Raw genomic sequence first — 27,298 nt, 5'->3', positions numbered from 1 at the left:
GCGCCGTAGAAAGCACCGCCGATGAGATCTGCGCGCCCGCTTTCTCCGCGGTTCGCGCGACTCCGCGCCTCGCCGCAGCGCACCGCGAAAGTGAATGCGCGCAGCGCGCGGCTGGCTAATCAGATTGCCGTCGCGGCGGCAGGTCGCGCATGCGCCGTGCCGACTGTCCCACGTCAGGCGCCGAGGGCAGCCGGCGTGGGCTCTGGAGCGCCTGTCCACGGAGAAGCTGGCTGTAGCGTCAGCACACGGATCGTGCTTTCGAACGTCAACGTTGAACGTGCCGACTTCAACGTGCTGCTGAACCCTCACAAGGGAACCTCCCCATCGCACCCCCCTCAGATTTAGTTATAAGTTGGCACAGTGGATAGGCCTTGAAAAACTGAACACAGATCAATCAAGAAAACAGGAAGAAGTTGTGTGGAACTATGAAAAAAATAAGCAAAATATACAAACTGAGTAGTCTATGTGCAACATATGCAACATCAAGGAGAACGTGAGATCCGGAGCGCCGTGGTCCCGTGGTGAGCGTGAGCAGCAGTGGAACGAGAGGTCCTTAGTTCAAGTCCTCCCTCGAGTGAAAAATTTAATTTCTTTATTTTCGCAGTTATGATCTGTCCGCTCGTTCATTGACGTCTTTGTTCACTGTAATAAGTTTAGTGTCTGTGTTTTGCGACCGCACCGCAAAACCGTGCGATTAGTAGACGAAAGGACGTGCCTCTCCAATGGGAACCGAAAACATTTGATCGCAAAGTCATATGTCAACCGATTCCTCCACAGGAAAACACGTCTGATATATTCTATACGACACTGGTGACGGCATGTGCGTCACACGACAGGAATATGTTGTCGACCCACCTAACTTGTACACTTGGCGAATAGGTAAAAAGATTCTTCTACCTTGCCAGATTTAGGTTTTCTTGTGGATGTGATAATCACCCCCAAAAAAGTGATGAAAACATAACAGTTTGTCACATAAACTGCAACAAATGACTGCAACAGTCGCACAGTTTTCCCTGTGCTCTGTCAAAACATATGTTTTTAGTGTTTTCAAATTTTTCCGTGTGTAGACCGTCAAATCCTGCATATGTCCAAGCAAATATGAACATGTCCTGGAATTTTGGAGAACGAAGTTGATTGTGTGTGTGTGTGTGTGTGTGTGCCTGAACTTTGATAATTGTCTGAAAATAAAAAATTAAAATTTTCACTCGGGGGAATAATCGAACCAACGACCTTTGGTTCCACAGCTGTTCACGCTAACCACAGGACCACGGCGCTACTGAGGTAGTACATTCCTTAATGTTACATATCCTAAGCATGGACTACTCAGTTTGTATATTTTCCTTATTTTTTTCATAGTTCCACACAACTTCTTCCTGTTTTCTCGATTGATCTGTGTTCAGTTTTTCAAGGCCTATCTACTGTGCCAACTTATAACGAAATCTGAGGGGGGTGCGATGGGGAGGTTCCCTTGTCAGCAACGATGCAGCTTGTGCATACGGCACATGGTTCCCGATGTGGTATACGCGATCACAATGCGCTTCAGCGGCAGTTGTCGGCTGTATCTCACTCGTAAATCGTTCTGTTTACGGAATTGACGGGTGTAAAATTCCCATACTAGCTGTGTTAAAACTTACATTTCCCCACCTGTCAATATGCTACTATGTTCTGTCAAAAGCATACATAAATAAAAACTCCAATATCCGTGAAAGTGCTATGAGGTAAAAAGGAAAGTACCATGTTCAGTCAATAAGGACAAAGGCTTATAAAAGTTCCATTATTAATAGTGCGATTCAACTTTTCAATAGTTCTTCACACGAGGTAAAAGTTATTTCACCTTTCTCACTTTTTAGCAAAACCCTTAGGTCATTCTTCTACATCTACATCTACATGGATACTCTACAAATCACATTTAAGTGCTTGGCAGAGGGTTCATCGAACCACCTTCACAATTCTCTGTTATTCCAATCTCGTACAGCGCGCGGAAAGAGTCAACACCTATATCTTTCCGTACGAGCTCTGATTTCCCTTATTTTATCATGGTGATCATTTCTCCCTACGTAGGTCGGTGTCAACAAAATATTTTCGCATTCGGAGGAGAAAGTTGGTGATTGGTTTTTCGTGAGAAGATTCCGTCGCAACGAAAAACGCCTTTCTTGTAGTGGTGTCCAGCCCAAATCCTGTATCATTTCCGTGACACTCTCTCCCACATTTCGTGATAATACAAAACGTGCTGACCTTCTTTGAACTTTTTCGATGTACTCCGTCAGTCCTGTCTGGTAAGGCCCCACACCGCGCAGCAGTATTCTAAAAGAGGAAGGACACGCGTAGTGTAGGCAGTCTCCTTAGTAGGTCTGTTACATTTTCTAAGTGTCCTGCCAATAAAATGCAGTCTTTGGTTAGCCTTCCCCACAACATTTTCTGTGTGTTCCTTCCAATTTAAGCTGTTCATAATTGTAATATCTATGTATTTCGTTGAATTTACGGCTTTAGATTAGACTGATTTATCGAGTAACCGAAGTTTAACGAATTCCTTTTAGCAGTCATGTGGATGACCTCACAATTTTCGTTATTTAGGTCAACTGCTACTTTTCGCACCATTCAGATATCTTTTCTAAATCGTTTTGCAGTTTGTTTCGATCTTCTGCTGACTTTATTAGTCGATAAATGACAGCATCATCTTCAAACAACCTAAGACGGCTGCTCAGATTGTCTCCAAAATTCTTAATATAGATAAGGAACAGCAAAGAGCCTATAACACTACGCCAGATATCACTTCTGTTTTACTCGATGATTTTCCGTCTATTACTACGAACTGTTACCTCTCTGACAGAAAATCAAAAATCCAGTCTAATAACTGAGTCGATATTCCATAAGGAGGCAATTTTACTACGAGCCGCTTGTGTGGTACAGTGTCGGAAGCCTTCCTGAAATCCAGAAATACGGAGTCCATCTGAAATCCCTTGTCCGTAGCACTCAACACTTCATGTGAATAAAGAGCTAGTTGTGTTTCACAGAAACGATGTTTTCTAAACCTATGTTGACTGTGTGTCAATAGACCGTTTCCTTCGAGGTAATTCATAATGTTCGAACACAATATATGTTCTAAAATCCTGCTGCATATCGACGTTAACGGTATGGGCCTGTAATTTAGTGGATTACTCATACTACCTTTCTTGAATATTAGTGTGACCTGTCCAACTTTCCAGTCTTTGGGTACGGATCTTTCGTCGAGCGAACGTTTTTATATTCTTACTTGATCACTGTTCCTGTTCAGTGGTAGAATCTTTAAGACATATGAAACACAAAACTTAAAAGAAGAAGGGGTGTAATATCTTACCGTAAGTACTGCAATCTGGCCTGTAGATTAAAAAATCGGACAAACTGACTCCTCAAAATGAGCGCACTTATGGTTACATAATACCGAGTATTATAGGATACCCTTACTTTAAATTAATTAGAAACTATGACAATGATTTAAAAACGCGAAGGTTAGTAAAAAATTTTCGATGTAGTGGGACACGAATCACCAGCAGAACACATTTCTCCTTCCGAATCTGTATCACTACGCTAATCTGACCATAAATATTTAATGACTCTAGCTAGCATGTTACAGGTCCAGTAACCTTTAATCGTAGCCATGTTATTAACAGAAATTTAATTATTACAAGTTATACCAACAAAACTATAACTAAACTAAACATCTCCCGAACAGACAATGAAGGCCACCGGCACCGACCGGCCGCCTTGTCATCCTCAACCCATAGGCGTCTCCAGATGCGGATACGGACAGACATGTGGTCAGCACACCGCTCTCCCGACCGTATGTCAGTTTCCGAGACCAGAGCCGCTACTTCTCAATCAAGTAGCTCCTCAGTTTGCCTCACAAGGGCTGAGTGCACCCCGCTGGCCAACAGCGCTCGGCAGACCGGATGGTCACCCATCCAAGTACTAGCCCAGCCCGACAGCGCTTAACTTCGGTGATCTGAAGGGAACCGGTGTCACCACTGCGGCAAGGCCGCTGGCAAATTATACCAACAACGAAGCCTTTTTTGATGGATCCTCGATGTGCCGTTGCCTTCAAACGGCATACTCTCATAATATGCAAGTTACAATATTTCTATAACCAAGAATATGAAGTTTGTCGTCATTTTATTACAAAGAAACACACGATTAACGGATGGTTTTTGAAAGATTCTCAATTTTCTGGTTCTCATAAACAGCATATATATGAACGCAATTCAATAATTAAAGAAACAAAATATTCTCTGGAAAAAACCGTTAGTAGGGCAAGTTTGTTACTTTTATGGCTTTAAGTTGGCATCACTGGCATGAGTCCTGATCAGCTGATGTATCAACATTTTTTTGTTTATAACTTCAAAAATACATTTCAAGATGGCGAGTCCACTTGAAACATCCACGTTAGCTGAACAACGTTCTATTATTCGTTTTTTACTTGCTGAAGGGGAGAAACCAGTGAAAATAAACTGTAGAATGTCTAAAGTTTATGATGAAGATTGTAAAAATCGTGCGAATTTTTACAAGTGGGTAGAGCAGTTCAAAAATGGTCGCGACTCAGTGCCTGATGAACACCGTTCTGGCCGACCAGTTGCAGTTTCAACTCCCTCACTTGAAACTCGAAATGGTGACATTATTCGTCCCGACCGCAGTGTGAGTGTGGAAATGAGAGTTGATAAGGTTCAAGTTACTGTTGCTTTAGCTCATAACATTATCTGTAGCAAGCTTAAGTACCTCAAAACACATGCAAGATGGGTCCCATAGGAGTTGATGCGTCTACAGAAGGAAACGAGGTTGAGAGTGTGCACAGAGCTAAAGCAACGCTGTCAAAGAGAAGGTGGGCAGTGCCTCAACAAAACTTTAACTTGTGATGAAACTTGGGTTCACTATTATGAGCCAGGATCAAAAAGACAAAACATGGAGGGGAAGCACACCAACTCACCTGTCAAGAAAAAATTCAAAACCCAAGCATCAGCAGGAAAAGTAATGTTGACGGTGTTTTGGGGTGCTGAAGGTCCAGTTTTTGTGATTATCTCGAAGAGCAGCGTACAATGAACAGCCAGTACTACTCGGATTAGGTTTTAAACAAGGTGAAGCCACCCAAGAGAGAGAGACGTCGTGGATTTCAGAGGAGAGGTGTGATTCTCCAGCAAGACAATGCGCGTTCTCATATTTCTCAACTAACCCGTGAAATCATAGACAAAATGGGCTGGGAAATAGTGCCTCATCCCCCTTACAGTCCTGATTTAGCACCCAGTGATTGCCATTTGTTTTATGCACTGAAGGAGACATTACGTGGGAAGACGTTCCACAAAAACGAGGACGTGAAACGTTTGCAGGAAATATTTTCAATCATCAAGATAAAGGGTTCTTTGCCCCCGCAAAAGCTTGTAGCCAGTTGGAACAAGTGCATCAATGTTCAAGGGGATTATGTTGAAAAGTAGAAAAAGTATTGTTTAGTAAAAATAAACCCTTTTCTCTCCAGACCAATTTGTCTCTTCAATTCTTGAGTGATCCTAGTACATAAGAGCATCAACTGAAAGCCAATATGGTGCCTCGGGACTCTGTACTGAAGCCAGATGGCGTGCTTGTGGCTCAGATGGCGTCTCCCATCTCACTGGTCAAAGTCCAGACGCACGTTCTGAATATCTGACATGCTAGATATTGCTCTGGACCTTTAGAAAGACCTCCCCAACGTGCTATTCCGCGCTATAATGTCAGAAACGCTGCACGCTCAACGCTCACCATTCGAATGTAAGCACTGTTCGTGTGCCGATAGCTTAAGTGGGGTCTGTCTGACCACATCGATTTCATCTTGTACTTCGTTTAACTTTATTTCAGCTATGTCGGAATGTGATATGCAACCTGCTACTATTCATCATCTTGTGGTCTTGTCGTCAGCTTTGCTATCTTTCGATCGCGGGACCCCAGGTTTGAGCCGGCCGCAGTGGCCGACGGTTCTAGGCTCTTCAGTCCGGAACCATCAGCTGCTACGGTCGCAGATTCAAATCCTGCCTCGAGCATGGATGTGTGTGATGTCCTCAGTTTAGTTAGGTTTACGTAGTTCTAAGTCTAGGAGACTGATGATCTCATATGTTAACTCCCATAGTGCTTAGAGCGATCTGAACCATTTTAACCTAGGTTTGATTTCCGGCCGGGTCGGGAATTTTCTCCTCTTAGGATTGGTTGTGTGTCTTGTCTTTATCATCATTATTATCTACGAGCAAGCCGCCGTAGAAGCCTCAAAATTAAATAAACAAATAAATAAATCTTGCACCAAGCGGCCAGACATCCAGATTAGGGATCGCGGTTATTGCTGAAACTAGAGTGTTTCGGTTATATCATTTTCTTTTTTTTCTTTCACTTCAGCTTAATCCGACCGTTTAGTCTGCTCGAAATAACCTGTCTCTGAAAAAATCGTTTTCTGTTTTTTATTCCTATTATTTCCTGCAATAAACGTAGAAATCGAAAAATTTTAAATCTCTGAGGCTATTTGGGCACTACTAGTATTCAGTGCTAGAGGGCGAAAACTGAGGTTGCATAACTGTGTTTTGCATACTAATTTGTTCGCTTTCAAGAGCTACAAGCAGCTGAAGGCGTATTATCTAGACACACGCAGCAAATCAGCTACTTTGAATATTTGTTGTATACTGTGAATACACTTGTTATGTCCTTAATTTATCACTGTTACCATTATTTCCTTGCTCTTTTATTACTACATGGACGGCCAAACAATTAATCCTTTAAATCAAATGAAACATTGTCTTTCCTTGGTACGTCAGTTGGTGAAAATATTTCCGGAGAGGGATTAGTGTCATTTGCAATATAGCGGCGACGACAGCGAGAAACTTCCGTAGAGACCACGTGGGGCAGGTCTTTCGCACTGCACGAACACGCGTACTTTAAGCCCCGACACACGTCAATCATTGTCTCATCAGTGCAGTACCAGTCCTTATGCCATGCGTCTGTTGCTCATTTCTACCTGTTTTGTTATTAAAATAGCACTGATCGGTTATCCCATTTTCTATAATAACGCAGAGTTCGAACCAATGCACATTTTACGAATGACAATTGTTCTATTTTTTTTTTTAATTTAAAAACGTAAAATTTTTGCGCTTTTGATATGGCAGTGATATTTCGTTTCTTTTTACACGGCTATTAGTAAAATACAAGGAGCGCATGATAACACCGAGACCAAACAAATTCCAGAACATACGGTTTATTCGGAACTAAATTCGGTCGATTTTTCCCATCGCTAACCTAGATGGTCCAGTAGATGTCCAGTAAACGTGGGACTCTTAACGTGCGTGCCTGAGAAGCTATGACCATTAGTTCATTTTCGCTAATGTGAAACACATCTCTGCTGAGCAAGTGACCATAAATGTTAAGGTACGCACTTTAGAGCCCTCGTTTATTGGAAATTTTTTCTCGTTTTCGTCCACACTACCACCACTGAAAGTTACCAGCCCTACACTCTCCGCTACACAAGAATCGGTACATGTATTCAACTGTCAGAGGTATCAGAACGGTTTTCGTTTACAACTTTCGGCTCGTTCCTTTCCGGTATAGGAATCCTTACTTCAGATTAATACATTTATCGTTCTCCATCATCCTAGAAAGTCTGTAACACCATCACGGAATCACCCCGTGTATACGTACATTTACTGACGCCCGCGCATATAACTCTGACACTCTGTAGTCTCGTTCGATGACGTTTCCCGGCACGGGTTCCTGTTCAGAATATCATGTACTGACTCCGCTCTACAAGTACTAGAAGTCTGTAACGGGGATTTCCGACCACCCTGTATATACAGATGAATATTATGATGAACATTATTTATTACTTGACGTAAAAGACAATGTTTTATTTGACAGCAGCAGACATGGTAATTTCCTGTCTACGTAAGAATTTCGAAATTCAGCTTAAAGGCTGAAAACCGACTACCAGTACAGGAAAGAAACAGTACTTACGTGTGACGTATAAAATACACTACTGGCCATTAAAATTGCTACACCAACAAGATGACGTGCTAAAGACGCGAAATTTAACCGACAGGAAGAAGATGCAGTGATATGCAAATGATTAGCTTTTCAGAGCATTCACACAAGGTTGGCGCCAGTGGCGACACCTAGAACGTGCTGACATAAGGAAAGTTTCCAATCGGTTTCTCATACACAAACAGCACTTGACCGGCGTTGCCTGGTGAAACGTTGTTGTGATGCCTCGTGTAAGGAGGACAAATGCGTACCATGACGTTTTCGACTTCATCGTATCGCAACATTGCAGCTCGCGTTAGTCGAGATCCAATGACTGTTAGCAGAATATGGAATTGGTGGGTTCAGGGGGGCAATACGGAACGCCGTGCTGGATCCCAATGGCCTCGTATCACTAGCAGTAGAGATGACAGGCATCTTATCCGCATGGCTGTAACGGATAGTGCAGCCACGTCTTGATCCCTGAGTCAACAGATGGGGACGTTTGCAAGACAACAACCATCTGCACCAACAGTTCGACGACGTTTGCAGCAACATGGACTATCAGCTCAGAGACCATGGCTGCGGTTACCCTTGACGGTGCATCACAGACAGGAGCGCCTGCGATGCTGTACTCAACGACGAACCTGGGTGCACGAATGGCAGAACGTCATTTTTTAGGATGAATCCAGGTTCTCTTTACAGCATGATGATGGTCACATCTGTGTTTGGCGACATCGCGGTGAACGCACATTGGAAGCGTGTATTCGTCATCGCCATACTTCCGTATCACCTGGAGTGATGGTATGTGGTGCCATTGGTTAGACGTCTCGGTCACCTCTTGTTCGCATTGACGGCACTTTGAACAGTGGACGTTACATTTCAGATGTGTTACGACCCGTGGCTCTACCCGTCATTCGATCCCTGCGAAATCCCACATTTCTGCGGGATAATGCACGACCGCATGTTGCAGGTCCTGTACGGGCCTTTCTGGATACAGAAAATGTTCGCCTGCTGCCCTGCCCAGCACATTCTCCAGATCTCTGACCAATTGAAAACGTCTGGTCAATGGTGGCCGAGCAACTGGCTCGTCACAATACGCCAGTCAGTACTCTTGACGAACTGTGGTATCGTGTTGAAGCTGCATGGGCAGCTGTACCTGTATACGCCATCCAACCTCTGTTTGACTCAATGCCCAGGCGTATCAAGGCCGTTATTACTGCCAGAGGTGGTTGTTCTGGGTACTGATTTCTCAGGATCTATGCACCCAATGTTGTTGTTGTTGTGGTCTTCAGTCCAGAGACTGGTTTGATGCAGCTCTAAATGCTACTCTATCCTGTGCAAGCTTCTTCATCTCCCAGTACCTACTGCAATCTACATCCTTCTGAATCTGCTTAGTGTACTCATCTCTTGGTCTCCCTCTACGATTTTTACCCTCCATGCTGCCCTCCAATACTAAATTGGTGATCCCTTGATGCCTCAGAGCATGTCCTATCAATCGATCCCTTCTTCTAGTCAAATTGTGCCACAAACTCCACTTCTCCCCAATTCTATTCAGTACCTTCTCATTAGTTATGTGATCTACCCATCTTATCTTCAGCATTGTTCTGTAGCACCACATTTCGAAAGCTTCTATTCTCTTCTTGTCTAAACTATTTATCGTCCACGTTTCACTTCCATACATGGCTACACTCCATACAAATACTTTCAGAAACGACCTTCTAACACGTAAATCAATACTCGATGTTAACAAATTTCTCTTCTTCAGAAACGCTTTCCTTGCCATGCACCCAAATTGCGTGAAAATGTGATCACATGTCAGTTCTAGTATAATATATTTGTCCAATGAATACCCGTTTATCATCTGCATTTCTTCTAGGTGTAGCTACTATAAGGGCCAGTAGTGTAAATATGAAGCAATAAAGGTTTAGTCAAATTTTTTTTAAAAAAGTACAGTAGATGGAGAGCAAGCTGGTACTGGCTGCTCACATATGTCGAGCTACAGGTAGCAGAAGGAAACTGAGATTACTGATGACTAAATTCTGTGTTTCGTGTATTTGTTGTTTGTTGAACTTATGGAAAAACGCTACGAACTTATGCATCAACCTAATACATGTATATATTTGTAGGTTACTGATTTAGCTGCTGAAAACCAAATTTTGTGTCTGTGAATAGTTGATGTAATGCTCGCATGGAGTCTGCAACCAAAAGCACACTTACCGCCACACACGTTTTACGTCTCGCATTGCCTATCGCGGATCTGTCTCACCAGTGCACCAGGGAACGAGCAGATGGCACCGCCTACCACCACCGAGCAAGCTGATTTGCAGACACCCGTGTCATGGGGACATAAAATTGCTCTTGGCTTCCGGTACGACTTTCGTACGTTTCTCCCTTTAACTGAATTGCGTTCGAATTCAAATCGCTTTGAGCACTATGGGACTCAACATCTGAGGTCATCAGTCCCCTAGAACTTACAACTACTTAAATCAAACTTACCTAAGGACATCACACACATCCATGCCCGAGGCAGGATTCGAACCTGTGACCGTGGCAGTCAGGCGGTTCCGGACTGAAGCGCCTAGAATCGCACGGCCGTACTTCACCATGTCGCCACCAGAACATCCATCTATACACAGCCAAGTATTATGTACAGCATGTTGCATCCCTCCGTAATACTTTAAAGGTTTCTAGATCTCACACGAAAAGTGATAGAAATGTGATATAAATTGATTTATACATTCCTGGTGTAAATACATCAGCTACATGTGAAAAAAAACTTATGTTCTAATTATAAAATTGTATCTCTTTGCTGTAACTGAGGCGTGCCGACTTTCATCCTAGCGATTCTCCTCCATAGATCGTACTCTTTCGGATTGGCAGGATTCGAACCAGTGACCGTAGCAGTCACGCGGTTTCGGACTGAAGCGCCTAGAACCGCTCGGTCACAGCCTCCGCCTTGAATTGACAAAAATGAGCCATTGTGTCCAGAGAAGAGCCAAGTTCGGCTCGAGCGGCCGGCCAGGTTCGCGCCTCGAGTTATGAGCTACTTGTCGCGCGAGCGGCGACTTAGCAGCTCTGGGAGCGAGGGGGCGCGGCTTGTACGCGTCCGGTAAGTACAGCTCCGCTGCCGGTGAGGCACAAATTACAGGAGGCGGTGTGGGTTCATTTCGGGCGGCGGCCGGCCCAGCCCGGCCTCCAGGCTATTCCAGGATCGTTAAGAGGCGGCCGACCCGTAAATTGGCCGCCTCGCCGGCTCGCCACCCCACGACACGTCTCGTTTCGACGCAGTAACTGCTTCCAGATGCCGCCGCGCGCCCGTCTGCCCAGACAACGACACATCGCCGCCCGTGTCTCTCGCCTACGCGGTGCTACAAAAAGGCGTGCCCTGACTTCCAGGACGGATTCCACACTTACAGAAGAAGAAGAGAGTATGCGGGTACACAGACATACCATCTACGTATTTATCTATACAAGTAATTCATTTGCCGGCCGAAGTGGCCCTGCGGTTCTAGGCGCTGTAGTCTGGAACCGCGAGACCGCTACGGTCGCAGGTTCAAATCCTGCCTCGGGCATGGATGTGTGTGATGTCCTTAGGTTAGTTAGGTTTAACTAGTTCTAAGTTCTAGGGGACTAATGAACTCAGAAGTTGAGTCCAATAGTGCTCAGAGCCATTTGAACCAAGTAATTCATTTTGGAAATTTGTGGTAGTACCTATGGGACCAAACTGCTAAGGTCAACGTTCCCTAGGCCTACACACTACCTAATCTAACTTAGGGTAAGGACAACACACACACGCATGCCCGAGGGCCGGCTCGAACCTCCGACGGAGTTAGCCGCATAAAACCGTGGCAAGGCGCCGTAGACCTCACAGGTACATCGCGAGGCAATGTATCGGGTGATCAAAATGTCAGTACAAATTTGAAAACTGAATAAATCACGGAATAATGTAGATAGAGGTACAAATTGACACACATGCTTGGAATGACATGGGGTTTTATTAGAACCAAAAAACTACAAAAGTTAAAAAAATGTCCGACGGATGGCACTTCATCTGATCAGAATAGCAATAATTAGCATAACAAAGTAAGACAAAGCAAATATGATGTTCTTTACAGGAAATTCTCAATTCGTCCACCATCATTTCTCAACAATAGCTGTAGTCGAGGAAAAATATTGTGAACAGCACTGTAAAGCATGTCCGGAGTTATGGTGAGGCATTGGCATCGGATGTTGTCTTTCAGCATCCTTAGAGGTGTCGGTCGATCACGACACACTTGCGACTTCAGGTAACCCCAAAGCCAATAATCGCGCGGACTGAGGTCTGGGGACCTGGAGGCCAAGCAAGACGAAAGTGGCGGCTGAGCACACCATCATCACCAAACGACGCGCACAAGAGATCTTTCACACGTCTAGCAATATGGGGTGTTTTTCTTTTTCCTTTTTTGGTTCTGATAAAACCCCATGTCATTCCAAGCATGTGTGTCAATTTTTACCTATCTACATTATACCGTGGTTTATTAAGTTTTCAAATTTATACTGTCTTTTAGATCACCCGGTACTTTAAACACTAATGTTTGGATTAGGATTTAATGCATCTGCTAAAGAGAAACAAACATTCTTTACTAGACAATCACCAGGCTAACAGTTTACAAAACCAGCCTGCTCGTCGTAAGTTGTAGACACAACCCTAGAGAATGGGCCAAATGGCTCTGAGCCCTATGGGACTTAACATCTGAGGTCATCAGTCCCCTGGAACTTAGAAGTACTTAAACCTAACTAACCTAAGGACATCACGCATATCCATGCCCGAGGCAGGATTAGAACCTGCGACCGTAGCAGTCTCGCAGTTTGTAAGGTGCCTCTTAGGTGAAGAAGACATTTTTACCAGTTAATAAATTATTGTCTCTTATTGATGTATTCACGATAGTTAGGAAGTGCTGGAGTCAGTAGCCGGCCATGAGTCGGAGAGCATTTCCCAAGGTGGCTGGCTAGGTGACGAAGCGACCATATGTCGCGCGTAGTGGGGTGGGACTCGGCGCTGGACCGTCAGTCTGGGAAATATACATGACGGAAAGTACCGCCATCTGGGCGCCAAAGACACCGATATTGTTTATTTATATTTAATAATTAAAGTCATTTATGACAACATGAATACTAGTAGGAGCCTCTGGATGTTTAAAACTATTTATCATAATTTTGCGTCATTAAAATTCACACCCGTTCATTAACAAATGCATATCTTAGTAAGTACGAACTTGATCGGAAATATACGAACTATCACGAAACTTGTAAGAGATACGGACTGCGCGCCAAAGTCGGCAGTCGGCGTTAAGAGCTCTTCCTGTCTTGTTCGATGGTAGCCATGTTCTTGGTTACGAGTAGTTTGTGATATGAGTGTTTCATCATTGATGTAATAGAAATAAAAGTGATATTACGGCATTCTGAATGTTAATTTCGAGTAAATAGATACCCCAAAGTTGACCGACAGCAATTTCAGATAATTAGCTTCCACCGACAGAGACATCCAATGCACCAATGAAGAATCTCCACGGGACGACATTTACGAGAGCTGCACCGCGAACAGGTAGGAGGAAATCCGACGACACGACCCAGCAAGGCGGATCAAGGAAGGTCCGACTTACACTCGCAAATTCCAGGTGTAAATGCTTACCAGTCATACTGTACGTTACATATACCACCCTCTACGGACTCGCGGCTAAGCTGAGTAGTAACAGTATCAGTTCAGAAGCGAGGGGATCTTGCAAGTTCCGGACTGAAGCGTCTAGAACCGCTCGGCCACCGAGGCCGGCAAGGCTAGAGAAGTACCCAGATAATCTGTGGTCAGGCAAACCTGTTGCCATCTACAGTGAGTCCAAAAAGTATTCGTCTAGCTGCATATCATTTAGAAAACAAAGTCTGTGTAGCATGGAAAGAAATGTATACAAAATCTAAAGAGCCAATCATGTAAGAAGTACCTCGGTAAGTCATTTTTGTTGAAAACTAAGGAAAGAAATACATCCAAATCGACAGCAAGGTTGACAAAACAGAAAATGCAATACAAGAGCTAGTTCATAAAGTATTCGTCCACCATATGGACGCGCGAAAATTCTGCGAGCAGTGATTAAACTGTAATGCTGACCCACGGCACACGCTGGAGTCAACTCTATCACCTGTTGTGGTTCTGAACGGCTCTGATACAGTGCAATTAGCGGCATGGGCCACAAGGGTAGTGAGACGACGCTGATCGAAACTTATTCTGCGCGTACATAATGAGTGCAAATCTTCTTACGATACTGCAAAAGTATCGGTAGTGCTAGATCGACGGTTTGCGCAACAAAATCATTAAGAAACCAACCAAGTACCGGACGCCCTCACACTTTGACTGATGCGGACGTGAGATTTATCATGAGGGAATTGAAGAAGAAATCTAAAATCAGCGCTCCTAAGTTGGCTGGGGAGTCAGTCGGGAACCGCGCTGCTTCTACGGTCGCAGGTTCGAATCCTGCCTCGGGCATGGATGTGTGTGATGTCCTTAGGTTAGTTAGGTTTACTTAGTTCTAATTCTAGGGAACTGATGACCTCAGATGTTAAGTCCCATAGTACTTAGAGCCTTTTGAACCATTTGGCTGGGGAGTTAGAGTCTAGGGGAAAAAAAGGTATGTGCCAACACAACCAGAAATTCCATCAAAACGTTTGGGTATCACGGCCGGGTATTGCGAAAGACATTTTGGGTCAGTGAACAGAACTGAAAGAAATGTCTTCATTTTGAGATGGAACATAGATTCAAAAAGGAAGACCGGAATAGAGTAATATTTTCTGATGAGAGTAAATATAACGTATTCGGGTCGGATGGCAGGCGAATGGTGTGGCGTAAGAAGAATGCGGAGATGTTGCCACGCAATCTTGTGCCAACGTTTAAAAACAGTTGTGGCTCCCTGATGGTGTGGGGCTGTACGAGTGCTGCAGGTGTTGGAAAATTACATTTCATAGACTGGATCACCATACGTATATCAACATTTTAAAGGAAAATCTGAATCCTAGAGCCGAAAATTTAGTTCTGCAAGGAAATTAAATTTTTCAACAAGATAACGATCCAAAGCATACGGCTTTAAATACACGGCTGTGGCTCCTGTACAACACCCCAAAACAACTTAACACCCCTCCTCAGAGCCCAGACATTAATCCTATTGAACACCTTTGGAAAGTACTGGAAGATAACATCAAGAGAAGTGTAGTGGACTGACAAGACAGCCAGTCCACAGTGACGGGTAACCGAAAGGCACGCGCTTAAACTCACGCAGGCTGGCGTGAGGTCTGAAACAGGATACGTAATGAATGCTATAAAGAAAAGTACGTAGCTTCTGGAATACTTAACTTTAATCCACAATTGGTGAACATTGGTCTTGTTACTGTACATGCTTCATTAGATATATAGCAAAGGATAAATGGCGCCTTGCTAGGTCGTAGCAATTGACTTAGCTGAAGGCTATGTTAACTATCGTCTCGGCAAATGAGAGCATAATTCTCAGTGAACCATGGCTAGCAACGTCGGCTGTACAACTGGGGCGAGTGCTAGTAAGTCTCTCTAGACCTGCCGTGTGGCGGCGCTCGGTCTGCTATCACTGATAGTGGCGACACGCGGGTCCGTCGTATACTAGCGGACCGCGGCCGATTTAAAAGGCTACCACCTAGAAAGTGTGCTGTCTGGCGGTGATACCACAAGAAGAAACATTTCTAACGAGAGAGACCTAAAAGAAGCACTTCAAGACGAACGGAACAAAATTTCAGCTTGTCTGACGGCAAACTTGTTGAAGTCGATGCCCAGACGACTAGAAACAGTAATAGCTGCAAAGAGAAACCCAACTAAATATTCATTTTTGTGTTTGAAACCGTATTTTCAGACGAATATTTTTTTGTAGTAGTCCATGAATCAATTCTCCTTTTTGTCAAATTTGTTATTGCTATGGATGTATTTATTTCCTTGTCCTTCAATAACAATGACTTACCAAGGTTCGTTGCATATGACTGGATGTTCACAGTTTATGTTCCCTTCTTTCACGTGACATATACTTTTTTTTTTAAAATTACAACTAGACGAATACTTTTTGGACTCCCTATATGTATTTGCAGTTCAAAGAGATGTCCAAGTGAGATCCAACAAACAGCCCCGCCACGTACACACAGCGTCAGCGAGGTCGCTACTAGAGCGCAACGCGATACGAACTGAATTCTGCAGCCTAGATGGCCTGTTGTATTTCCTGCTTGACGTCACAGGGCAGGCCCCTGTGACAGCTTGCTGCCCCATCTCACCGGCTACAGATGAAGTCTTTCGGCAGCGTGAATAATAAACTATCGATCTGGCTGTTGAAGAAACACATACACACCCTCTACTGTAGCTGCTATTGCATAGCAATATGTATTTGAGAGATGTACCACAGTTTAGGGTGTCTTCTCGTTCCATTTGAAGCGCGCGAAGAAGGCTGTTGGAACGTCTCTTCGTTCAGTATTATTAGCCTAATCTTGTGCGACCAGTAATCCCCCCATCACCCAGCTAACACCAGTTTTTTAAACAGTCTAACTCCCAAATATAAAACATCTCCAAATGTCAAACAGCAGGTACAAAATTATCTGGATCTCCTAGGAGGTAAGGATTAATCAAGCACAGTATAATTAATAATGATGTTATTAATACAAATGTAATAGAATCCTTGAAAGTAAAGTGGATGAGATAGAATGGGAGACCGCATATTGCTTTAGGAAAAGATAAATGTTGGAACACGTGAGGCAATACTGACCCTACGGCTTATCTTAGAAAATAGATTAAGGAAACGCAAACCTACGTTTCTCGCATTTGTAGACTTAGAGAAAGCTTTTGACAATGTTGACTGCAATACTCTGTTTCAAACCTGAAGGTGGCAGGGGTAAAATACAATTTGTACAGGAACCAGATGGCAGTTATAAGAGTCTAGGGGCATGAAAGGGATGCAGTTGTTGGGAAGGAAGTGAGACAGGGTTGTAGCCTATCACCGATGTTATTCAGTCTGTATATTGAGCAAGCAGTAAAGGAAACAAAGGAAAAATTCAGAATAAGGATTAAAATCCATGGAGAAGAAATAAAAACTTTGAGGTTCGCCAATGACATTGTAATTCTGTTAGAGACTGCAAAGGACCTGGAAGAGCAGCTGAACGGAATGGACAGTGTCTTAAAAGGAGGATATAAGATGAACATCAACAAAAGCAAAACGAGGATAATGGACTGTAGTCGAATTAAATCGGGTGATGCTGCCGGAATTAGATTAGGAAATGAGACACTTAAAGTAGTAAATGAGTTTTGCTATTTGTGGAGCAAAATAACTGAGGATGGTCCAAGTAGAGAGGACATAAAATGTAGACTGGCAATGGCAAGAAAAGCGTTTCTGAAGAAGAGAAATTTGTTAACATCGAGTATAGATTTAAGTGTCAGGAAGTCGTTTCTGAAAGTATTTGTATGGAGTGTAGCCATGTATGGAAGTGAAACGTGGACGATAAATAGTTTAGACAAGAAGAGAATAGAAGCTTTCGAAATGTGCTGCTACAGAAGAACTCTGAAGATTAGATGGGTAGATCACGTAACTAATGAGGAGGTATTGAATAGTATTGGAGAGAAGAGAAATTTGTGGCGCAACTTGACTAGGAGGGATCCGTTGGTAGGGCATATTCTGAGGCGTCAAGGGATCACCAATTTAGTATTGGAGGGCAGCGTGGAGGGTAAACATCGTAGAGGGAGACCAAGAGTTGAATACACTAAGCAGATTCTGAAGGACGTAGGTTGCAGTAAGTACTGGGAGATGAAGAAGCTTGCACAGGATACAGTAGCATGGAGAGCTGCATCAAACCAGTCTCAGAACTGAAGACCACAACAACAACAGTTTTTTCATGTATCTCAGTGTTAACGACGCCATACCTCCTCAACTATGTCATACTGTAACGTAGCAAGTTATTTCGAGATGACATTCGTTGCACTAAGGCACCCAGCCTTTTGGTACGTTGGCTGCGGGATACCTATGTTGGTTTTGTTTTTTTTTGTTTTTGTGTTTCGCTCTGCTCACAACGCAGCTGATGCTGCCTACTGTCAGAATTGCATAGCGCAGTTAGTCAATACGAAGATTATACCCCCTACGAATCTAAATAATCCGTCCTAGTTATTATCCGATTTTGTTCAAATTTGGTACCAAGCCTTTTGTTGTTAATGGAATGGTGCTGTCAAAATGTCAGATTTTTATTTATAATAGTACCGGAGATAAAGAAAATTACCTAAAAGTCCTAAAACAAATGCTTGTTTTTTTTAAAACCATGTTAGCAACAAATACAGAGTGACTTTCATTATCATTTGAAGCCATTACAAAGTTACCAATGCATAAAAATCAGTTAATTATAGTTTTTTAACACTTTAGTCACTATGCATTACCTAATACAAAAATCGTTCAAAATTATTGTTTGATTGCATTATGTTGTGTGAGTGCGTGAGAATGCTTGAGAGAGTGTATGTGGGACATACGTTAAAACTTAATGTGTCATTTTTCATAAGACCTTGTACAAATAGATCGTGGGAAAGTTATGGTGCAACCATGATTCAGATGACGTGTGGCGTTGTGAGCTTGATTTTGTATAAAAGCAGCGAGAATGAAAGTTAGAGACTGAATAAACTTATTAATCAATTTGGAGAATAATTCGTACTTCGCTTATTTTGATTAAACAATATACTAGAAATTAAAGTATTAACGGCGATGATTAGACCTACTGTCAGATTATTGAATGGATAGTTTTGCGCAAGAACATTCTGATTGGTCGTTTAGATCAACAGCCAATCAGAATTCAGTTGTTCCCGCGCGAATATAGTTGAGTTGACAGTGAGTAGAATAGTTAAAGTCGCTTACTCACCTACCTACGTATAACACCATGTTAGATAGCTCCCTAAAATTACTCTGAAAAATGAAGAAATAGTGAGTTACTTGCGGTTCGAATACATCGTGACTGAAGCGACTGGAGTTAAGAACATTTTAAGGAAAGTTTGGTGTTTTTAAATTAAATAGTTTTGAGAGTTATGAGCGTGTGAACTTTCTGGTCGTAGTAACAATTCCGCGTGGCATGTTTCGTGCTCTGCACGGAATACTTTGGCGAGCACTTCTTTCGAGGAAGACCACTGAAACGACCGAATGTTTAACTCGCGGATCGTTGTGGGTATGTTCCTGGTAGAACGTGAAAATTAGTCAGGTCGGACTTGCAAAAATTCTGGCTGCTTTTCGACTGAAACTATGTTGTACAGACAGTGAACTTTGAATGATAGAGCATTACCATATTAAATATGGAGTTGATGGCCATTTCATCTATCGCAAAGCGAAAAACGTGGTCCAACTAAAACATTCATATTCCTTTACGTACTACACGAATATGTAATACAAATGGGGGTTCCTATTTTAAAAAAACGCAGTTGATATCCGTTTGACCTATGGCAGCGCCATCTAGCGGGCCAACCATAGCCCATCTGGTTTCCCCCTTCAAGTTAGACACGTTCCGTTCTTTGTAGTTTTTCCGTTTGTTGCTTATTTCGTGAGATATTTAGCCCGGTCACGATCAATGGACCACCCTGTATACAGGTTGGTCAGAAACGGAGTGAAAAGCATTTAAGGATGTTGCAAGGTAGGCTGTGCTGAGAAATACTTGTTAAGAAAATAATTCGTTACGTTGCGCCGCTTCCGAGTTAATTAGCATGGAATTTAGCCAAACAGGCCGTTTCGCGCGCAAATCAAAGAGGCCCGCCAGATAGAATTTGCGGCAGCGGCTCTCACAGTATAGGTGATATCGCAGGAGACTACTCAGTCTCTATCTTGGGTTCTATTCTTACTACCGGCACATGTCCAGTTTTTGTATCGCTCTCTTGTTCGCTTGTAGGAAACCAAATGAAGAACACGTCTGGCGACACCATCTCAGGGGGGCTGCGTGAATTTCCACGCACAACGGCCTGATTCGGTAAGTTGCGCCGTTTCCTAGTTAATTAGCATTGGGTGACTTCAGTGCTAATTAACTCGGAAACGGCGCAACTTGCCGAATTTTTTTTTTCGAAAAAATTATTTCTCAGCAAAGGCTACCCTGCAAGACTCTTAAAAGCTCTTCAGACTGTTTCTGACCACACTGTATATAAATATTGAAACATAATCAGCTGTATGAGAAAAATGGCAATTAAATTTGATCAAACACAATATACAACATGTGACAAAATTATGCAACGGTGAAACGATTGGGAATTACTATTTTAGATCCATAAATTTTGAAAATCTTTTTTTCCTACTTGCCCGCGAATGGCAGAGGTTTCTATTTCGTTTCTCGCTCCGGCACACAGTTCTAATCTGCCAGGAAGTCTCGTATCAGCGCACACTCTCCTGCAGAGTGAAAATTTCGTTCTGAGAAAGAGAGGATTCAAAGAATGTGTGAGCGATTCGACACAGGATCGTGTAGTCGGCACGGGTGCATTACGGAGATGCTCGACAAACTCCAAGGAAAATACTACAAGAGAAGCTTTGTGCGTCACGGAGAGGCTTACCATTGACATATCGAGATAGCTCCAGGAAGAAAACGAGCAACGGACTAGGAGGTGCGGAGAAGTAATGCGTCAGAATTTTTTATTTGAAAATTCCTAAAAATTTTTAAATAAAATAAACGTTATTAACATTTAACACCTTCATTCTTCATGGCTACTTACTTGCGGCTCTCTAGCGCTAGAGCGGTATCACGGTATACCTACGTGACATCTACGTGATTACTCTGCTATTCACAATAAAGTGCCTGGCAGAGGGTTCAATGAACCACCTTCAAGCTGTCCCTCTACCGTTCCACTCTCGAACGGCGTGCGGGAAAAACGAGCACTACAATTTTTCTGTGCGAGCCCTGATTTCTCATATTTTATCGTGATGATCATTTCTCCGTATGTAGGTGGGTGCCAACAGAATGTTTTCGCAGCCGGAGGAGAAAACTTGGTGATTGAAATATCATGAGAAGATCCCGTCGCAACGAAAAACGCCTTTGTTTTAATGATTGCCACTCCAATACACGTATCATGTCTGTGGTACTATCTACCCTACTTCGCGGTAATACAAAACGAGCTGCCCTTCTTTGTACTTTTTCGACGTCATCCGTCAGTCCTCTCTGATGCGGATCCCACAGCGCACAGCAGTACTCCAGAATAGGGCGGACAAGCGTGGTGTAAGCAGTACCTTTAGTAGAGGTTGCATCTTCTAAGTTTTCTGCGAATGAATCGCAGTCTTTGGTTGGCTCTACCCACAACATTATATATATGGTCGTTCCAATTTACGGTATTTGTAATTTTAATCCTAAGTATTTAGTTGAATTTACAGCCTTCAGATTTGTGTGACTTATCGCGTAGTCGAAATTTAGCGGATTTCTTTTAGTACTCACGTGAATAATTTCACACTTTTCTTTATTCAGGGTTAAATGGTTCAAATGGCTCTGAGCACTATGGGACTTAACTTCTGAGGTCATCAGGCCCCTAGAACTTAGAACTACTTAAACCTAACTAGGGACATCACAAACATCCATGCCCGAGGCAGGATTCGAACCTGCGACCGTAGCGGTTGCGCGGTTCCAGACTGTAGCGCCTAGAACCGCTCGGCCGCCCCGGTCGGCATTCAGGGTCAACTGCCGCTTTTCGCACCATACAGATATCTTATCTAAATCATTTTGCAAATCGTTTTGGTCATCTGATGACTTTACAAGACGGTAAATGAAAGCATCATCTGCAAATAATCGAAGAGGGCTACTCAGATTGTCTCCTATGTTGGTAATATAGATCACGAACAATAGAGGGCCTACAATGTCGGATATTATTTCTGTTTTACTCGATGACTTTCCGCCTATTACTACGAACTGTGACCTTTCTGAAAGAAATCACAACTGAGGCGATATTCCATAGGAACGCAGTTTCGTTAGAAGACGCTTGTGAGGAACGGTGTCGAAAGCCTTCAGGGAATCTAAAAATATGGAGCCAATTTGACATCCCCTGTCGATAGCACTTATTGCTTCATGAGTATAAAGAGCTTGTTGTGTTTCGCAAGAACGATATTTTCTGAATCCGTGCTGACTACGCGTCAATAAATCGTTTTCTTCGAGGTACTTCATAATGTTCGCATACAGTATATTTTCCAAAACGCTACTGCAAATCGACGTTAGTGATATGGGCCTGAAATTCAACGGATCACTCCTACTCCCTTTCTGGGTGTTGGTGTGAACTGAGCAATTTTCCAGTCTTTAGGTATGGATATTTCTGTGAGCGAGTGGTTGTACATAATTTTTAAATGTGGAGCTATTGTATCAGTATGATAGTGTGTAAAATAACTCTGTCGCTGGGTGAGAAACAGCTTGCTGTAATCGGGTTTCAAATTCGAAGAGTCCGTCCACACTCGGAGCACTCTCTCCAGCGGCTTTCCAGTGTTGGATCACACACCAGCGCTGCGACGTCTGCAACAATCAGACGCCTTGGGTTCAGTGTCATCGACCACCTTGCTTACAGTCCCAACGTGGCTCCATATACACTCCTGGAAATTGAAATAAGAACACCGTGAATTCATTGTCCCAGGAAGGGGAAACTTTATTGACACATTCCTGGGGTCAGATACATCACATGATCACACTGACAGAACCACAGGCACATAGACACACGCAACAGAGCATGCACAATGTCGGCACTAGTACAGTGTATATCCACCTTTCGCAGCAATGCAGGCTGCTATTCTCCCATGGAGACGATCGTAGAGATGCTGGATGTAGTCCTGTGGAACGGCTTGCCATGCCATTTCCACCTGGCGCCTCAGTTGGACCAGCGTTCGTGCTGGACGTGCAGACCGCGTGAGACGACGCTTCATCCAGTCCCAAACATGCTCAATGGGGGACAGATCCGGAGATCTTGCTGGCCAGGGTAGTTGACTTACACCTTCTAGAGCACGTTGGGTGGCACGGAATACATGCGGACGTGCATTGTCCTGTTGGAACAGCAAGTTCCCTTGCCGGTCTAGGAATGGTAGAACGATGGGTTCGATGACGGTTTGGATGTACCGTGCACTATTCAGTGTCCCCTCGACGATCACCAGTGGTGTACGGCCAGAGTAGGAGATCGCTCCCCACACCATGATGCCGGGTGTTGGCCCTGTGTGCCTCGGTCGTATGCAGTCCTGATTGTGGCGCTCACCTGCACGGCGCCAAACACGCATACGACCATCATTGGCACCAAGGCAGAAGCGACTCTCATCGCTGAAGACGACACGTCTCCATTCGTCCCTCCATTCACGCCTGTCGCGACACCACTGGAGGCGGGCTGCACGATGTTGGGGCGTGAGCGGAAGACGGCCTAACGGTGTGCGGGACCGTAGCCCAGCTTCATGGAGACGGTTGCGAATGGTCCTCGCCGATACCCCAGGAGCAACAGTGTCCCTAATTTGCTGGGAAGTGGCGGTGCGGTCCCCTACGGCACTGCGTAGGATCCTACGGTCTTGGCGTGCATCCGTGCGTCGCTGCGGTACGGTCCCAGGTCGACGGGCACGTGCACCTTCCGCCGACCACTGGCGACAACATCGATGTACTGTGGAGACCTCACGCCCCACGTGTTGAGCAATTCGGCGGTACGTCCACCCGGCCTCCCGCATGCCCACTATACGCCCTCGCTCAAAGTCCGTCAACTGCACATACGGTTCACTTCCACGCTGTTGCGGCATGCTACCAGTGTTAAAGACTGCGATGGAGCTCCGTATGCCACGGCAAAGTGGCTGACACTGACGGCGGCGGTGCACAAATGCTGCGCAGCTAGCGCCATTCGACGGCCAACACCGCGGTTCCTGGTGTGTCCGCTGTGCCGTGCGTGTGATCATTGCTTGTACAGCCCTCTCGCAGTGTCCGGAGCAAGTATGGTGGGTCTGACACACCGGTGTCAATGTGTTCTTTTTTCCATTTCCAGGAGTGTAATAGTGTATTTTAATACTACAGTATGCCATCTTAGGCAATGTATAACAATTAAAGCACTTGATGATGGCACTTTGAAGTCGAACTCATGATTGTGCAAGTGTGAATGTAAGACTGTAAACAAACAACAGTCTAATAGCGGTCTGACTTTAAAGAAATACACTACTGGCCATTAAAATTGATACACCACGAAGATGACGTGCTACAGACGCAAAATTTAAGCGACAGGAAGACGATGCTGTGATATGCAAATGATTAGCTTTTCAGAGCATTCACACAAGGTTCGCGCCGGTGGCGACACCTACAACGTGCTGACATGAGGAAAGCTTCCAACCGATTTCTCATACACAAACAACAGTTGACCGGCGTTGCCTGGTGTAACGTTGTTGTGATGCCTCTTGTAAGGAGTAGAAATGCGTACCATCACGTTTCCGACTTTGATAAAGGTCGGATTGTAGCCTATCGCGATTGCGGTTTATCGTATTGCGACATAGCTGCTCGCGTTGGTCGAAATCCACTGACTGTTAGCAGAATGTGGAATCGATGGGTTCAGGAGGGTAATACGGAACGCCGTGCTGGATCCCAACGGCCTCGTATCACCAGCAGTCGAGATGACTGGCATCTTATTCGCATGGCTGTAAGGGATCGTGCAGCCACGTCTCGATCCCTGAGTCAACAGATATGGACGTTTGCACGACAACAACCATCTGCACGACAGTTCGACGACGTTTGCAGCAGCATGGTTAGGTTAGGTTAGGTTGGTGTTGTTTAACGTCCCGTCGACAACGAGGTCATTAGAGACGGAGTGCAAACTCGGGTTAGGGAAGGATGGGGAAGGAAATCGGCCGTGCCCTTTCAAAGGAACCATCCCGGCATTTGCCTGAAACGATTTAGGGAAATCACGGAAAACCTAAATCAGGATGGCTGGAGACGGGATTGAACCGTCGTCCTCCCGAATGCGAGTCCGGTGTGCTAACTACTGCGCCACCTCGCTCGGTCAGTAGCATGGACTATCAGCTCGGAGACCATGGCTGCGGTTATCCTTGACGCTGCATCACAGACAGGAGCGCCTGCGATGGTGTCCGCAACGACGAACCTGGGAGCACGAATGGCAAAATATCATTTTTTGGGATGAATCCAGGTTTTGTTTACAGCATCCGTGTTTAGCGACATCGCGGTGGACGCACATTGGAAGCGTGTATTCGTCATCACCATACTGGCGTATCACCTGGCGTGATGGTATGAGGTGCCATTGGTTACACGTCTCGGTCACCTCTTGTTCGCATTGACGGCACTTTGAACAGTGGACGTTACATTTCAGATGTGTTACGATCCGTGGGTTTACCCTTCATTCGATCCCTGCGAAACCCTACATTTCAGCAGGATAATGCACGACCACATGTTGCAGGTCCTGTACGGGCCTTTATGGATACAGAAAATGTTCGACTGCTGCCCTGGCGAGCACATTCTCCACATCTCTCACCAACAGAAAACGTCTGGTCAATGGTGGCCGAGCAACTGGCTCGTCACATTACGCCAGTCACTACTCTTGATGAACTGTGATATCTTGTTGAAGCTGCATGGGCAGCTGTACCGCTCGCATCTGGTGGTCGTGCGGTAGCGTTCTCGCTTCCCACGCCCGGGTTCCCGGGTTCGATTCCCGGCGGGGTCAGGGATTTTCTCTGCCTCGTGATGGCTGGGTGTTGTGTGCTGTCCTTAGGTTAGTTAGGTTTAAGTAGTTCTAAGTTCTAGGGGACTGATGACCATAGATGTTAAGTCCCATAGTGCTCAGAGCCGAGTACTCGCAGCTGTACCTGTACACTCTATCCAAGCTCTGTTTGCTGAATGCCGAGGCGTATCAAGGCCGTTACTGCGGCCAGAGGTTGTTTCTCAGTATCTATGCACCCAAATTGCGTGAAAATGTAATCACACGTTAGTTCTAGTATAAAATATACAAATATATTATACCCGTTTATCATCTGCACTCCTTTTTGGTCTAGCAATTTTAACGACCAGTAGTGTATATTATGAGTGTGGCCCCGGGTTATGAAAAAATTATTAAATGGCTCCATCCGATTTTCATCTATTTCCAAAAGTTAAAGAACACGTTCGAAGCCTTCACTTTGGTAGTGTTGAAGCGGAGCAAGCAATGGTAAGGTTGTGGCTCCGTCAACAAAGTCCTGCATTCTACAGTGACGTTATTTCCGAAGTGGTCTCTCATTTGCAGAAATGTGTTCGTCACCGGGATGACTGCTTTAAGAAATAAGTATGTAGACATGATGAATAAAGATGTGCAATGTTAATGACAATTGTTTTATTCTCAAAACTTTAAGAGTTGTGTCTAAAAACTAAAAAACGAACTCCGTCGTCAGGCCACGAATGGCCTACCGGGACCATCCGACCGCCGTGTCATCCTCCGAGGAGGATGCGGATAGGAGGGGCGTGGGGTCAGCACACCGCTCTCCCGGTCGTTAAGATGGTTTTCTTGACCGAAGCCGCTACTAATCGGTCGAGTAGCTCCTCAATTGGCATCACGAGGCTGAGTGCACCCCGAAAAATGGCAACAGCGCATGGCGGCTGGATGGTCACCCATCCAAGAGCCGGCCACGCCCAACAGCGCTTAACTTCGGTGATCTCACGGGAACCGGTGTATCCACTGCGGCAAGGCCGTTGCCTTTAAGAGTTGTGTCATAAAAAAAATTCGCAGACATTATTTCAGCACGCCCTCGTGTTATTACTTGCCACATACGTCTCACGTAAAGACTTCAAACGAGAGAAATTAACGTGGAGGTTTTCAACAATCATTCTCCACAGGCAGTATTCGCGAATGAAGCAGGGAAGCGAGTAAAAGATAATGGTACGAGAAGTACTCTTCGCCATACGTCGTAAGGTGGCTTGAAATCGTTGTAGACGCAGATGAAGATAGTTCGTATCCTGTATTCGTTGCTAAGCATTCTCCAGGTTCAGTAAGCAGTAGCAGCGCGCAGTGTCTTAATAGCCCGGAAATATCGTGTTCAGCTGTGGCAATGGATATTACGAGGGTTAGAGCGCAGCTACACGACCCGTTAGTAACAGGACTGTCATCCAGTGTGTCTGTGGCGGTAAACGCCATTGAAGCGACAAGTAGACGACTAGCGTAGGCGTGTCGCCGAGCGGGGAGATAATTTCGTTATGTCTAGAGGCACACGCCGCGTCCGGAGACGGGCCGACAGCTCTGGAGGCATCTGGAAGCGACAACGCCTCCGCATCTGTGCTCGAGTAAGAACTGTTGGGCCGCCGCGTGGGTGGTCCCCCGGTTTTT

At 44.6% G+C, this 27,298-nt stretch overlaps 1 pseudogene; it reads right to left on the bottom strand.

The window, feature by feature from the left end:
- Nucleotides 1-3,905: 3,905 nt before the first annotated feature.
- On the bottom strand, nt 3,906-4,023 carry LOC124557382 (annotated as a pseudogene).
- Nucleotides 4,024-27,298: the final 23,275 nt, after the last annotated feature.

Source organism: Schistocerca americana, chromosome 1, assembly GCF_021461395.2.
Source record: "Schistocerca americana isolate TAMUIC-IGC-003095 chromosome 1, iqSchAmer2.1, whole genome shotgun sequence".
Classification (NCBI taxonomy): domain Eukaryota; kingdom Metazoa; phylum Arthropoda; class Insecta; order Orthoptera; family Acrididae; genus Schistocerca; species Schistocerca americana.
This window is presented reverse-complemented; position numbering and strand designations above follow the sequence as displayed.